The sequence below is a fragment of the Cyanistes caeruleus genome, chromosome 3 (genome assembly GCF_971803275.1).
Source record: "Cyanistes caeruleus chromosome 3, bCyaCae1.hap1.1, whole genome shotgun sequence".
In the NCBI taxonomy this organism is placed as follows: domain Eukaryota; kingdom Metazoa; phylum Chordata; class Aves; order Passeriformes; family Paridae; genus Cyanistes; species Cyanistes caeruleus.
The window spans coordinates 46,734,951-46,752,501 of NC_141703.1; the positions used below are offsets into that span (position 1 = coordinate 46,734,951).

The 17,551-nt window shown below is 33.9% G+C and overlaps 1 long non-coding RNA gene across 1 annotated transcript; it reads left to right on the forward strand.

Moving 5' to 3' along the window:
• The first annotated feature begins 309 nt into the window (after positions 1-309).
• LOC147654131 (uncharacterized) lies at positions 310-16,393 on the forward strand. Its single transcript, XR_015285460.1, has 3 exons — positions 310-398; positions 8,751-8,838; positions 16,295-16,393. It is a non-coding gene; the product is annotated as an uncharacterized LOC147654131 (long non-coding RNA).
• The last annotated feature ends 1,158 nt before the right edge of the window (positions 16,394-17,551 follow it).

A 17,551-nucleotide genomic window follows, 5' to 3' on the forward strand; every position in this document is an offset into this window, starting at 1 on the left:
AATAAAAATTATTCTGTGACAATAGTTTTCTTTTGTAGAGGATGTGTCTGGTTTCACCATGCCATTAAAAAAGGGTAGACTCTTCCTACAAAAATTGTTAACTCTAACTGCAAACACAACATGATCCTTGCCTTCCCTCAAAACAGACGCTGTCATGAATAAGCTTGCATTAAGATAATGACATCCTGTCAGTCCTTTGGCACCCAAACAAATTGATTGTATCACAATGGCTGTTGTGGGTTAACCCCAGGTGGTAACTAAACACCACACAACTGCTCATTCTTTCTCCCCGGGTGGAACAAGGGAGAGAATTAGAAGAGCAAAAGTGAGAAAATCATGAGTTGAGATAAAAATAGTTCAAAAGAGAAAGCAAAAGCAGCAGAGACAAGCCAAGCAAAGTAAGAAATTCATTCACCACTTCCCACTGACAGGCAGGTGTTGAGACACATCCAGGAGAGCAGAGTTCCATCAGGTGTAACAATGACTTGGGAAGACAAATGGTGTCACTCTGAATATCCCTCTGCTCTCTTCTTTGCCCAGCTTTACATGCTAAGCATGATGCTGTATTGTGTGAGATATCTATTGGCCAGCTGGAGTCAGCTGTCCCAGCTGGGTCATCTCCCAGGTACATGTGCATGCCCAGACATCTTGCTGAGAGGTTGCAGTGAGAAGCAGAAAACTCCTCAATTCTGTATAAGCTTTGCTCAGAAAAACTATACAATGGGTGTTTTATTTTCACTGTTTTTGTCACAAATCAAAAACATTTCACCATGCAAGCTGCTATGAAGAAAATTAATTCCATTCATGCAGATACGATGCAAAAGTATATGGGATTGGAAAGAAAGTTGTGGTTCTTTTCACTAGTGACTATCAAAAAATGTAGTTATGGCATGATTCAACATCAGACTTTTTGAAATGGAATTTAGTTCAATTTCAATACACTTGCATTTAGATGTCAATATTGGTGATTAATCCAAGTTCTTGTTATAGCCAGTGGAAATCTGGACTCAATTATAATGTAGGAATATTATACCATACTTTCTTTCTTAAGTTCTTGAGATACTAACTGTACCAGCTCATTGATTTTGACTATGAATTATGTACAATGTTTAGAATTCAAAAATTGTTCATATGATATGAAGGAAATAGCATTGTAAGCAAAGTTGACTTATGGTTTATGAACCCAATAACCATATCTCAATAATTACTTTCTTAATGCATGTCATTTTTATTAGCTATATAAGATTTTTCTATCTTCATATACTCCTTTAAAAATTTACCATGATTATTAGTTATGATTTGTAGTTATTTCATGAAAAAATATCATGCAATTTAACTGAAATTATGCCATACCTTAATATAAGCAGCAAAACCTTGAATTAATATAAATATTCCATTTAAAAAAAAGAAAAAAGAAGAAAAAAAAAATGCCACCACCACCCCCCGTTACCTCCACACCTCAGGATTTAATCCATAGTGCATTACCGCTGACCCATTTAGTGCAGAGAAGACACAATAAATCAATGTTTGTTAACATATGCTTAAGTAGAAAAGCAATTTCATGGGTCAGGCAACATAGTCATGAAATGTCTGTGAAGCAGTGGTGCATTGACTGTAGAGAAGGACACAGCCAAAATGAAAAAAATTCTTTGACTTTTGCATACACTCTGATTTTCTTTTTGTTATTATTTTGATCAAACACTTACTTCTCTGTCAACAGCAGTGACAGAGATTTATTTATTGTATCCATAAAACCTCAGATTAGTGTTTCAGGCATTTAAAGTAGTAAATTTTTCAAGTGATTGGGGTGGGGATGAATGGAAACAAAATCAGCAACATAAAATAAAATGCAGTGCTCAGAAAGTGCAATTCCAGGTCTGGATTTGAACTTTCACTAGTTCCAAAAGTTAATTTTCTATCAAAGTCAGAGGAGATGAGGACAGAAAAAGCCGCCATTATGCCAAATTTGAGATCAACACTCAGCTGGTCAAATAGATGGTAGCGACTGAAACATCACACATATTCACATTAGTACCTTAAATGTGTCCACAAGATATATGCATTCCTAAAGGAAAGAATAAATTATAAAATCTGAACCACCTCCTGTGAACCCGGACTTACACAAGAAATATATTTGTGCCTTTAAAAGTGTCTGTTCCCTACCATCCTCACTTTACTCAAGTCCAAAGCCTCTTTGAAATTTTTCCAGCACTATTTCTAATAAGGCTCAGCTGACTGCCTAATGCATAATAAAACTTTCTCCAGCTAAAAATATTAAAATTTTATCCACCTTCCTTGACCTCCAAATTATCATGTAAGGAATATGACAGTGAAAGTAGATGCCGAATTTTTATTAAACACTCTAGTATCTTCAATTCTGTTAATTTAGTGTGAAACAAAAGTGTCAAGAAATTGCCTTTTTTGTATTGTATAGAAAGAATCATTAATGCATTACTAAAATACAACATATCCTGGCAGAATTTTAAAACAGAGAAAAAAATCCTAGGCATGCATTCTCTTTAATGATCTACATTTAAAAAAACAGTTTCATTACCCCTCTAGTAGAAAAAGCTAGCTTTAAATATTAACTAATATTTCAATTAGTCTCTTCATAATATATTTACATTTACTGTTAAAGTGCATTGGCATTTGAATGGTATTTTTAAGTGAACATTTAATTTTTGTGTATTTCTATAACACTGTTCATAGAAAAGTACATTACTATTGTGAAACCAATCTTCAATGTATAAAGATTTGTTAAAAATAGTATAAAGAATGTACAAAGATAGGTAAGTAACCCATCTATTAAGATCATTTGTAATGTCTCCATTAACATCATGTCCAAATGATTGATTTGGTGTACGCTGGAGGGAAGGGCTGCCATCCAGAGGGATTTTGACAGGCTTGAAGGATGGGGCTGCGTGAACGTCATAGAGCTCAACAGGTCCAAGTGTAACCCCGCACTGGGTTGGGACAATCCCAAGCACAATTACAGGCTGGGAAAAGAATGGATTGAGAGCAGCTCTGTGGAGAAGGACTTGGGATTGCTGGTGGATGGGAACCTTGACATGAACTAGCAATGTGCACTGAAACACAATGTGACAATGAAAGCCAATCATATCTCAGGCTGCGCTCGAGAAGAGTTGGCCAGCAGGTTGAGGGAGGTGATCCTCCCTCTTTCTTTCACTCTTGTGACATCCTGCTTGGAGTGCTACATTCAGCTCTGGGGCCTGCAGCGAAAGAAGGACACAGAGCTGCTGAAGAGGGTCTGAAGAAAGGTCACCAAGATGATCAGAAGGCTAAAACAAGGGTTGGACCACCTCTCCTGTGAAGACAGGCTGATGGACTTGGGGTTGCTCAGCCTTCTCTTGCCTGACAAGAGATCAGGGGAGACCTTGTAACACCTTCCAGTACCTAAAACGAGCCATCAAGAAAACTGTACAGGGACTTTTTACTGTCTGCTGTGGGTTGGACTTTCAGACAATGAGTTATAAATTCCATTCACTTCTGTAGAAATATGATTAGGTTTGTATTTATAGTAGTTTATTTCCTGGCAATCCAGAAGGCAGGAACAAAAGTGTGTGGAGGGATACGTATTAACTTATTTATGGAATATTTGCTAAAGTAAGCAAATACATCAGCTGAACTTCGAAATTCCTAAAAGAAAGTATTCTATGCTCTTATTAGGCATATTTTTATTTTTGGGTCATGTTATGTAACAAAAATAGTGAGAGACACTAATGATGAAATGCTTTAGGAGACTGAATGTTTTCACTTACATAATTAGTGGAAACAATCAATATGTTTGACTAATACATAGGTCTTCAAGAGACCTTTTTAAGAACATCATGTTTTATTAATTTTTCTTTTCAATGTGTGAAGAATGGTATGTCTTTTTTGTCCACTGTTCATTTGTCCACTGTTTCCATGGCATATTCTATTAAAGAATTCACTAGTAATTGTGAGGAAGGCTGTCTTCTGTCTGGTCAAAATCAGGTAGAAAACTCTGGAATGAGAAAGACAGCAAATTCTGAGAATACCTGAATAGCCCAGTTGGAAAACAGGCATTCAGTTTTCCAGAGACACAGCAGAATTCACACTTTAGATTAGGTATGCATGCTGTTCAAGACTGTGAGCCCCCTTTTCCAGAGATCCTGAAAGTTGCTAGTTTAACAAAAACAAGAGGTGTCATATAACAACGGTCCAGTGGAATTTTAGCATGCCCTTTATACTACAATCTGTCTTGACTACATCTAAGTTGCAGTGTTAGAAGAGAATTCAAAAGACCTTAGGGTATTTCTATCTCTATGAAAGAGGGGGATTTTTTTCATTTTCTTATAAATCACAATATTAGAAACCCTTTCACCTTATGTGATTATTTAAGACAGGGGAGCAGGCATAGCCAGAGGAAAGATCTAGATGAATTGTGGCTCCATCACAAAACTTGTGTACCTGTGATTAACAGCCGTGGAAAAGTTAGCACTATGTTTTTAGTAGATGTCATGATTGTAGGAGCATATGTGGTGTGTTCCAGGCATAACAAAAATGGCTTGAAGCAGCATGCAGAAAAAAAAGCTGAGTTTAATAGTTATGGAAATTTTAAACTGCATAAACTGTGTAACAACTGTATTTATGCAGGCCCAAAATTTTAAATAAGCAAGATTTTGTTATGTTGCAGTTGCTAAATTTTGCAAAGCATTTATGGAAGCTAGAAGCCAAATCAGAGACTACAAAAAAAGAACCTTGGGTGTCTTGATAATTACAAAGCATTCATGGCCAGCTGGAAGTCAGAGCAATGTGTACTTAACTGCTTTGAATAGTCTGTGTTTTGCATGTAGTAATCTGTGTGCATTTGCTCTGATTGCTCAAGGGGAAATAATTACTGTTTATGAAAGATTGTCCATTATTCCCCAATTAGAGAGAAAAAAGCATTATATAACAGGGAAATTCTGGCTATTCTGTAGACTATGAGAAACCCTTTCTTACTGATGCAGTCCTCCATAAAAAATCACACTTGTTAGACATCCAAGGTGCTACATAAGCAAGGGGTCAAAATCCCATGGATTTTTAAATACATCTTGAACTGGTATGAATTTACTACAAAATTTTAATTGAACATGAGACAGCATATGAACTGTAAGAAATTTATGCTCAGTTGTGATGCTCTTTCTTCCTCCATAACCTAGGGTTAGAAAAAACAAAGACACAAGGCAAAAAAAAAGGACAAGAAAAAATGCAGTTTATTTCTGACTTAGAAACAGAGTAGACAAGGTTACAACTTTTCCTTTCCTATTGATTTCTTGTCTTGGACAGCATATATGGAATATAGGATCCATGTTGCACATCCATGTAGGACTAATGTCTGCATGGGTCCAGCTGTAGTGCTATTTCCAGTCCTAGTAAGACAAAGAGTCAATGTCTTCAATTCATACTTTAATTGGTTAATTATAAGGTTTCGATTAAAACTTAGTTTAGATGATTGCATACACAGATTTGGAGTAAGGGAATTCAGTAATATATGAAATCTCTTGCTCCAAGGAATACCTAACAGAAAATATTTCTTAATAAAAAAATTGATAAACTATCAAGATTTCTATACCGTCATCCAGAGGCAAAAGCCTATTCTGTGCTGCATTTAAAGGTTAAAGATGCCTCCACAATAGTTTCTATTATGGATGTGTCCAAAAAGAAATAGTATTTCTGGGTCTGACAGTGGTATTGGTTTTTATTTTCCTAATGTTTGTCCTTAATGATTTTAGAATAATATTCTAATTCAAGGTCTAGGTCTCTGTGATTCTGTCTGTGCTGTTCACACTGAAGTTGTACTTGTGGTCTATATTGACAAGCATATTTTTTCCTTGACAAAACAGCAGAAATGCTATTTCAAGTATCAATTGTCAATTTTACATTTCCAACCATTTCTCTGTTCTTGAAGAACATTATCTGGGTCTACTCAATTTCATAAGACCTTTCTGTTTGAATAAAGCTATGACCTAACTCAGAGAGATGAAATTGCTTCTTATTTCCTGACACTAAATTCATACTTGCTTCAGATTCGGAGGGAGACACAAATGGGCCAAGATCTGCATCCTAATTTCTACTGAAAAGGAGCTGGTGTATAAAAGTATCTAAGTTGGATCAGTCTCAGAGTGCTGAAACCAACCAGCTGGAAGCCTTCACATGCACTGACAAGTCTAGTTATATTTTGAAAATCTTTCAGTAAGTAAAAACCCAACCCATGGAAAAAAACAGAAAAAAACAACCTTAAAACCAAAATCCCAACATATTTTCAAGGGAGATATTAAGATGAACTTAAATTAGTACAGGTGTCCTGTCAGTTGAATAGCTGTGGAGACAGCCAGCTGCCTGCAAGCACATGCAATCAAATAAATTTCCATTAAGTTTTCTCTTAAGGAAAAAAAATAAGTGGAAATGTTTAAAGGGGTGAGGAGTAGATTTTAAACAACAACAAGAAAAAAAAACCAAACAAAATAAAAACTAAAACAAAACAAACAAAAAAACCCTAACCCTAAACAAACATCAGATACAAGTCTGGTCAAAATCTGTTGTGTATTGATCTAGTTGCATACAGCTTCTCAAGGGGAGAGAAGATATAGGTGTTAGCCTCAGGTTCCTCAGGCTTGTGAAATTGTATATATCTCTATCTAACTTATTTTTTTGCAAGAATTAGTATTCATTTTCTTTTTTACACAAAAGATATGCAATCCAGATATGGAACTGAAAAAGGAAAACAACAGTAGTTTCTTTCTGTTTATAATTGTATTCTGCTTATCTGAAGAGTAAAACATGAATTATCCTCACTTATCTTCAGGCCATTATACTAGTCAGAAATAATTATTCAGAAGACCTTTCTGTCTTGTTCTGTGAAGACTTTAGAACTTACCAGGTTGTATTTTTATATCAGACACCAATTGTTTAAGACTTTTTAATGTATCTGTGCAAATCATCTGCATATGTTCTCCTAAGAGGCAGGAATGTCATACAGCTATTTACAGAGCATCATCTTCATAAGAAGAGATAAGTATTCCTGGGAGATTTTGCCACTTTATCATAATTTTTAATTTCAGTGCACCTGCACATGCATTGTGGTGTTTACTGTGCTATCAGTGTAAGAAAGATCCTACTTTTTAAATAAATGTTAATTTTTTTTATGCGTTAACAATCAATTTCATGCTAATAGACCTATTTGTTCATGTATACATGCAAAAATTTGCAGAATTAAAGTAAATTCCTCAGAGTCAATATTCTACATTTCTTTGAGTTAGTAGACCCTCATAAAAAGGAAGTGAGATTAAGATTTTAAAAAAGATATTTTGAATGTTGAGAAAAAAAAACCACATAAAGCTGTATAGCAATGATAAAAAAAAAGGAAGAACAGAGTGCTGGATACAGATCTGAACTATTCAGGGTCATGAAATCTATGCTCTTTGGCTAAAGCACAGCACATTACTTAAGTATTGTCTCTCAGTCTATTAAAAATCCAACTGTGAATAAAGGTCAAATGAGAGCTGACAGAATGACTTAGATGCTCCATTTGATGTTGCAGTTATTTCTTTAGTTCAACTATTGTTTTTTAACACCCTAGTTTCATTGCAGAGTTCTTTTGAAAACAGTGATAGAAAAATAATACATATATCATAATACTAGGACAATTTTGTAAACTCAATGCAAGCCGAGTCTGATGCATTATTATAAAGATTTTTTAAAAAAATAATTGATTGAAAACAGGACAAGATTTCAGGTCTCTGAATTTCGGGTGCCTGAAGACTGCTAAAATGGCTAAAAGCAGAGCTCAAGCAGTGCTCAAGCAGTCCTGGATAAGCACTTTTGTTAAAAAAAATGACATGGACACTGTGTCCTTCCTCTCCTCCTTGAATAACTGTAGTATTCATATTGCATCCAATACTACTGTATTTACACATTCTCTGAGTTTCTCCAGGCCATGAAATATGGATGTTGGAGCCTTCCTTATTTGTAGCTTCACAAAACACCAGTCTACAATTACCTCCTCTATGCTCTCTCAAGACATGAGCCAACTTCCTTTCCAGACAACTTCCTGAGGCAATCTTCCCCAGATTCTGTCGAAAAATATACAAGATGTCAATTTTAGAAAAGACAAGAAATTCTAGTTGCAATAACTTTTTGGATCCCTTGCTGCACAGAGATAAAGACAGTTATGCTGACTGTCAAGGGCAATTTTTTTTCTGTGTTTCTCATGTTTCTTTGCTTGGGAGGGAAATAGATAACCATGTGACAGGTCAGACTGGCTCTGAAAAGTGAATTCTTGCATTACCATTTTATGATTACGCTAATTATTCTGAGGTCCTTTTCCTATACAGTGTTTTTATTGTGTGCAAGTTTTCTTTTTTATCACTAAGCTAAAGCAGCTATATTTTAATAAACAAAAATCATAAGCAAAATCAACTGAAGGCAGATGATAATATAAAAGCCACGTAACTTTTTCTCTTACATTTCCCCTCAGAATTTACTATAATTTAGATGAGCAGCATTTGCCTCCCAGGCTGCCTTCTACCTGGTCCTGCAAACATGCTGAGCTCCAGAAGCTGCCCAGGGTTTACTCTGACCTCTGGTCTGCCTGTGACCCAGATCACTCCAGACCTAGGAACTACAGAACTCCTGCAGTCCTAGGACACAGACCTGGGTTTGAGCAGGTGTTTGAGATTTCTTTAGGTTTGAACATTCTTTCTTTTGACACAGTGTTATTTTAGTGTTTCAGATATTCTGGTATCCCTTTTCTCACTTCTGAAGCCATCATCATGGATCCAAGAAAAAAATTGACGTGGATTCTATGATCGTGTAAGTGACAAGTAAAAAATTTACCAAAACCACAAACCAATTATCAAGTAAAAAGATATGATTCAGATGTTACTATGACATATCTCCAGGGAAGATATATTTTGTTCTTTGAGATGCTAGGTCCCTTGAGCAAGGCAGGAGTCTGAGGAGTACTTTGGAGAGGTGCTACTGCCTATAGCCAATTTTTTCATGATCAACAAATGTTTTGGTTGCATCTAAAACACTATGTCTATTGATCAGGCAGGACAATCTCTAAAGGAAATATGTATTGAGTTGAATCAACCCCTTGCAGATGCCTCTCTTTCTTAGATAAGTAGTGAGTTATGGATCCTAATGGGTTATTAGGTCCTTAATTTCTGACACACACCCCCCCACCCCCAGCTCCTCTTCCCTATCCCTGTGTCACCATGGCCATGGCAGGGGAAAGGCAGCTCTCTCTTAGGGGGCCAGGCTGGCCTTGATGAGTTGGAGTCAGTTTTCTCTGGCCCTACTCTCTTGTGACTGTTTCTGTTGTGGGTTAATATACACATTGGCGAGAAAAGAGAAGTTGGTGAATCTGAATGCTGAATAGCAGACAGAATCAGAGCACTAGTGAACAAAAGTGTTAAAAAAATTCCTTCCTCTTATGAATTAAGACTAAAAAAGGGTAAGGAAGTAAAAGCAATTGTATTAACAGAGAGAGAAGAAGGAATTCTTCATTCTAAGACTATTGATACTAAACTTGAGGAGAAAACATTAAGACATTGCCTTCTGAGTGTACAAAGTGGTGAGAAATCACCACTGTTACATGAATTGTAGAGACACAGCTTCTTCTATAAAAAGAAGAGAAAAGGAAAGGAAAAGGGAAGGGGAAGGGGAAAGGGAAAGACTTGATTAACAAAAAAATTGCCCCTAGTAATCTGATGAATATTTTTTTTTCATGGAAACTGTCTGTCTGTTAAAGTTATCACGTAGCTATTCACTGAAAACCCTAAATCTGTACTGCAGGGCACATAACCACATCATAAGAAACCATGCTCTACTGCTAGATTTATATTGTAGACTCTTTGGTTGGAAGGAACTTTGATGGTTTGTCTCACAAGAAAGATAGAGTAGGATAAAAGTCTTCACTCTTTGCGCACACATGTGAGACTGTAATTACCAACTCATATGGAAAAAGTAATTTTATACCCCATAGGTCTATTGCAACATAAACCATAATGCCACACTGTAAAGAGATTTTTTAATTTTACCACTTCAAAGGTATCATTTTTGGTTGTGCTTTGTTTAGGTGATCATCCTTCTGGCATACTTCTGTATCAGTTTCAATATCAAAGCCAAAAGCTGCATTAATAAGCAGAGGATAAAATCAGCTATGCATTTCTTCCTGAGCAATGTTGTTAAGAAAATATAATCAAACCTTATTGATATAAAGTCTAAAATACCTACATGTTAGATGTAGGTATCTATCTACATGTTAGATAGAATAGGTCACAAGAAAGTTGGAAGACTTGGACCCTATTTTAAGACCTACACTACAGATGATGTGTAGAATCAACCAGAAGCTCAGCACTCATTTGTCTGAAACATTTTGGAGTTTCTTTTCTCCTCTACAAAATCAAAATATGGCTGTTTTTTGGCTTTTTTCTTTTGTTTGGTTGTTGTGAGGTTTTTTGTTTGTTTGTTTTTCTTGTTGTTTTGGGGGCTGTTTTTTGTTGTTGTTGTTGGGTTTGTTTTGGTTGTTGCTCATAAGAGGTGATTACAGAAGATCACCTCAGTGCATGCCTACTAGGAAACACAGTACAAGAAATGTCACATTTTTAAATACAAATATTTCAGGTTGAAAATTAAGAGATCAGGTTCATTTTCTTTTGCCATACACTTCCACAAATTAGGTGATATATTTTGTCTCATTAAATCTGCAAGATGAGAGCAAGTGTTTTTTTGTTTGTTTCTTTTCTCTTCCTTAGTATCTCTTCTACAACATTCCAATCTTCCTTTTAAAACTGCTTTCTAAATGAGTAATACTTATATATTTTTCTACCTATAGGAAAAACATCACAGTTTTTGCAGTAATTTCCCTGATTTCTTGTTTTTCTCTTTCACCCCTGGTTAATATCTTTGATTTCTGGTGGATAATATTAATGAACTCTAAATCAAAAAATAATAAATATATGGAAAGATACATGCAGTGATACCAAATCATTAAATATCTCCAAATATTGATATTTGCATATTGATGCTTGTTTTCATATGCAATTAAAATTATTATTATTCATCTAGTTGTATGGAGCATTTCTTTACACCAAACAAAACACCTACCAAAATTAAGATAACAAAAATCCCCTGTATTTAAAAAATAACCACCTGGATCTCCTTCTATGCTAAACTGAGGAAGCTTTCCTTATGCAAAAGTTAAATAAATGATATAGACTGAGTACTGGTTACTACATTCTCCTTCTTAATTCATGGTTATAAACACAGAACACAGTAAACTTTTCAATACTTTTCAGAAAGTGTTAGCATAAAACTCAAAGTATAAAACTCAAAATAACTTGCTATATTTACATGTTGCATGCTTGCTAGAAGAATTGCTCTGACCTGTGATCAGGAGAGAGCCCAGCTATGTGTTATTATATGAGTATTTGCATTTCATATGAACGAAACAAATAATTTATATTGTAGAAGAAACATCCTTATAATCTTTTTTCAAAATAAACCTTCCTACTAGGACATAAACCTAATGTTCACAGTCCTTTAAAATATTAAATAGTCCTTTAAAATTAACATTGAAAATTATTGTAGGAGTAATACACTCTTTCACAAAATATTAGCATGACAGCAATACTTTTATTTCTAGGTACCATTAATATTCTTTTGCTCTGTCTTTTCTCAAATTGCTGATCTTTGGACTCTAAAAGAGCCTCACCCATAATATTAGGTGTGTATCTCCTGGGATCTATTTAAACAGTAAATAAAAACATAGTTCTTTTCCAGGGAATTTTGAGGCTAACTTGTTTTGTACTGTGATGCTCTTATTGCAGTAAGCATTCTCTAGTCCGCATGCACTGGATAACAACAGTGTCATTTAGCCATATGTAAACACTGGAGTGGCAACGAAAAGGTGACAGGATTCCTCTTCACATTCATTGTTTTGCTCTAATTAATTTGCTGAGAAAATCTGTTGCAAGATTTTATACACTGGGAAACTAAATTTTACAGTCTGCGACATTTACACACCTTTTGGTTACAAAGTATTAAAATAATTTCTGAAATTCAACTTATATCAAATGAAGAACCACTTATGCAGTAAAACATTTTACAAGAACAAGCTAATCCAATAAGAAATTGTGCCTCTGTATATCTTTGTTTTCAACATTTCAAAAGTGCAATTAAGTATATCAAGTGATACACTGCATTCTACTTATGTTCTACACTTCAGACTGGCAAATGTAACCACTTTATCTTAAGAGGGTATTGCTCTGCTTCTTTGATACAACATCATTCTAACAAATCCTATTCTTCTCCAACCCATTGTTTATTCTTCTCCTTTGACTTAGTCAAATAAAGACCATGCAATAGAACAATCAATGTGCAATATGTTGTACATAGTGATTACGATTGAATTATTTAGAATTTATCCCTGCAGAAAAAGAATCTTAGTGGAAATTTTTTTAAGTATTGATGACACTATGCTGCAATAAAATTTCTAGAGATTGCAACTGTATCTTAGACACAAAGCTATTTTGCTCTTCATGCGTACTAACCATCTATAATTATTTTCTTAATAGGAAGGAATAATTTTTGTAAAGTATTTAAAAGTGCTCACTCTTATTTTCTTACAGTTGTGGAGTTATGGTTTATTTTTGTTTCATCATGAAAGTAAGACAGAATCTGATGAATCTGCATATCAAACTGAGTGTAGTCCAAAAGCCACACAAAATCAGACCATATGCTCTTACATTACCTCATTATATGAGCCGCACATTCATTTCATTCAGCACTTTAGCCTGGTGAAGTCTTATTCTAATTTACTTTTATTTATTTGACCGCAAATTGGAGAAAGTTGAGTCTATGATGTCAGTGAAGTCAGTGTTAACCACATCATCTTTGTTTCCTCTAATTTGCACAGCCAGGGAGAGTGGTAGAGTGATATTTAAATAGGCAAGGTGGAATCCTTTGGGTTTGGTATCTCCAGCCTGCCCTTTTTTAGCCTTTGCAACGTGGAGAGAGAGAATGGAAGTGAGATGCCATTTGCATCTAACTTCTGTGGTAGGGACCCACAACTATCCCCATGAAAAATGATGTAGAAAAGCACCAGGGTCTATAGAACTAACCAAATGAGAACTGCTGAAAACAGAATTGTCTGTTGCCAGCCACAGGTGTAAGTGATTCTACCTATGATTCCCAAAACTGAAAATATGAAGAAATTCAATAAAATGTGCATGAAAATGAAATTAAATAGGCGTAGATGCCATCTGACACATTCAAGTACATAAATCACGTTTAATTCTGACTTTAATTTTATTTAGTATATATAGAATGGCTCTTGCTATTTTTCGGGTAAAAATGTATCTCTTCCTGTGTAAGACATTCTAAAGCAAATCAAAATGAAAATAACTGCAATACATTTGTCAGCAACACCCTTAGGCAGAAAACTGCATAGCAAACAGTTTATGTTTATCTGGAATTTAGATTTTTTATTGGAGAAGCACCCAAGTAGACAACTGAATTTTAAGGGGCAAATGGTGTTGGGCCATAACAGTACTGTGTAAGATTGTTAATAAATACTGGAGAACAAAGTAAAGACTTTGAGATTTTACAGAAAATTAAGTGAAAAACCAAAGATCAATCATATTTGATTTTGATAATAACTTCCCCAGAGAAAGGAACTGCAAAAGACCATTCATTAGAAAAAGCCAATAACCAGTGGAGATAGCACTATGTAAATATTAGTTGATGGAAAAGGAAAAAAAAACTAAGGGAAAAAAAGGCTGGGGGTGGGGGGGGGAAGCAAGAAAGTGATTTATTATGATGCACCAGAGAAACAACTTGTACAGAAATGTTTTAAAGCATAGAAATTATGTGAGCAGGATAGATTTTTAATTTTTTTTGTTGAGGGATAATCTTCAAAATGAGTTTGGTTTATGTTTTTTACTTGTTAAACCATGGCTTGGGCAGTAAGAGGATATAATATTCTGTTATTCTTGTTTAACTCTTAGCTAGTTTAGTTTTAGGTACACAGATATGCCTGGAATGTCCAAAGCTCTCTCCAGTTTTCTTCCTTAGCAGTTACAGACTTTCTGAGTTTTGATTTTTTAATAATATCCTTTTAGGGGAAGACAACAGTTTCTTTACTTAATAATCCCAAAGCAGTGTTTGCATATTCCAAACTGTCTAAAACCTAAGAGTGAAATGGGACAGAGCTGGGTCATGTAACAATCTTAAAGTGATGCTATACCAACTAGAGCTTATGTAAGCTTCCACTGAGGAGATGTAGGGACAGAGAAAAAGAGACAGCAAAATGTATTGAGCTTACTAACTATATAAGAGTACACTTTGCTCTACAATGTTTGTAATACAGTATATGGACTTTTTCACCTTTATTTTGATTAAATGTTTGTTCAATGGGAATGAGAGGAGGCAAATTTGGAAATTCTCTTTTAATTACACAGTTTCAGCAGACATTTCTTCTTTTCCAGGTCTTTCTTTAAATATAGTGCATTCTATACCTTATCAGCTAGATATTTTTTGTTTCTATTACTTGTTTTCTTTCATTTTTATGTGTGGCTAAATTTAATTTCATTATAATCTTCCATAAAATTTCATCATCCATGAATGTTATCACATTGGTAAAATCTGTTGTTAAAGTTTACATCTTAAAAGAAATACAACTTTCTGATTTTATATATTTAGGATAGATTTCTTACTTTTCTTAGTCTCTCCTGCCTTGTTTCTTCTTTGCTCAGCCTAATACCTGTTATTAAATGTCTATTTACATTAATCTTTTTCTGTAGTTATGAAACCCTTAGCATTCATCATTCCAAATACTTCTATTTTACTCATATTTTTCTTCCAACATTTTGACCTATAAAATTTATTTTAAAAAAATATTATATTAATGATCATATTTCTTGATATGAGAAATATAAAACAAATAAACTTAGGGAATGAAAAAAGTTATCTATCTTAGCTGAAATAAATTGTTGTTAACTTGTCAGTTTGAAGAACAAACACAGGAAAATCATATTAAAAAAAATTCATCACTTTAGTAATGATTACACATAAGCCAGAAATGTAATTCAGTAGTCAGTTGTTTAAAAATGTATTAGCAATCCTAGTAATCATGTTTCTTCCAGAGTTGCAATCAGATCAGGCAGGAAAAAACCCCCATAGAGATCAAAACACTATAGAAAATATACTTAAGGATTGTGTACAATTAACTGGTAATTTTCTTCTTGTGTATAACTAATTAGAATTTGTCGATGAATCTGACCCATAGGTCTCAGAAAGGAATATTTTAACTTTTTCAAAGATTTAGTCTTGGCTCTCACTAGAGAAATTTGGTGGTCTTTTTACTGTCTTATTTTTCTTGATTTTAATTCACTTAATGATAGCTAACCTTGTATTGTTTTAACAGCCTTGCTATCCATCTCTGAAATCAAGTTTATTTAATGTTTATTAATTGTAACCTTAGCTTTGAATTTTTAAATCTGAAATGTTTTACATGAGCATTTATTGTCCTTAAAACAAACAAACGAACAAAAACCCCAAAACAAAACACCAAACAAAAAACCCTAAAATCAACTGTTCAAGAATAGTAAAATTAAAATTAAGGAAAAAAAAACCCAATTTAATAACACGATATTGCCCAAGTATACAAAAAAGAGTGCAGGTTTCTTATCTTTTCCTACCAAAGTCTTTTCCTATTCCAGCTATTTGATCCCCATTTTCTTCTCCAAGTATTTAATGCCCATCAAACCTTTTTGTTATTAAATCAGGAGAAAAAAAATTTTTTTGCATCATTATATAGAAAGTTTAGTTTTATTCTCACACTGAACACGTGAGTCTGCATGAGTCCAGTGTTTTTACAATGTATTTATTATTAATATTTCTCAACATTTTAACAGAATAATTTTTTAAAGAGGTAGTCATTGACCTTATTTCACTGACATTATTAATGTCATTTGAAAATCAAGATAAACAGCTAAACAATGAGATTAAATATTCCTAAACATATCAGAGCCATAATTTAAGCCTGCATTCTTCCCACCTACCAGTTCCTGCAAATCCAGACAGAAATTAATGAGTAAAATAATGATTTAAAATAATTTCACTGTTACTTGGTCTTTTGTTTTTTAATGATTTAATCCACTGCCATATATTAAAGTTATGATTTATTTTACTGATAGATAGTATCAAGTTCAGCCTCACCACCTTTATCACATTAAATAATATGTATATTTGTATTTCTTAGGAACATCAAATGGAAGATACAGTTTGTAACATCCCCCAGTTAAACTGTGTCAGAAATGGACAAGCTAAGTGCTCATTGTATATTATCTTGGATGGTATTTAAATGATTTCTGTACCATTAAACGTATTTCTAATTTCAATTGCTCTTCATTATTTGGGAAAAAAAAAAATAAAAAAAAAAGGATCTAGAGTATATGTCCAAATGGCTTTGCATTTTACTTATATTCAGCATCATTTTACTTTTTCTTATCCATTATGCATTGGCATCTCAAGCATGAAATTATGAAACTAAATGTACAGGAAACTCTCTTTCTGTTGGATATATTTTCTCTAGCATAAATTGCCTTTTTTTTTACTTCTTTTTGTTTGGTTACTTGGTATGAAATATTGACACTTTTTATGTAGTAAAAAAATAGGTCACCAACTGTACACTGATTTTTCCAGAGTATTGTGGATACTCACAGGACTAAATTCATTCACATTTTGAATTAATTAATCTGATTACCTCAGGAAGCTATTCTTTTTTTCACACTGTTGTCACTTTAGAAAGACAATTAGCTTTATTATCCCAGTGAGCACTTGCTACAGAAGTCCTTTATAAATGTGTTAAGAAACTATTTCTGTGCAGAAGTAACCTTAATTAAATTATTTAAATGTTATAACTCCCCAATACCTTTCAAAAAATCTAGAGCTTATTCAACTACATTTCACTATGTTTTCTCCAATTTCTGAGTTGATTTAGTTTATTTTATCCTTTAATATCATAATTGTATACAAATAAAAAAAAAGTTTGAGTAAATTGATGTGGTATTTTTCTGCCATTAAGTACTCTTTAGTGCCCTTTGTGTTTGAGTAACAATACTATGATTTTATTTCACAACCTTCTATATTTGGGGTGTCACTTTCTTCTATATAAATAATTCTTTTAAACAATAGTGTTACAAAGTGTCACTGCTAGACTATTATACAGCTATCCTAGGGATTGAAATAAATCTAATCTGGGATTGAAATAAATTATCTATCTGTCCATTTTTCAGTCTCATTTTTACCTGAAGTTTTCTTGAACTAAGTAAGACTTAAGAATAAATGGATCATTCTATTCCCCCTTACGACTGAGGGGAGGTACCCAGGGAAGTGGGACTGAAATATGATCATCATGATTGATTTTATTATTTGCCTGAGGCCTTGTCATTGTCTGCTGGTTACAGATTTAGGCTCTCATTTCAGCTACATAAAGATATGTTGCCTTGAAGACAAG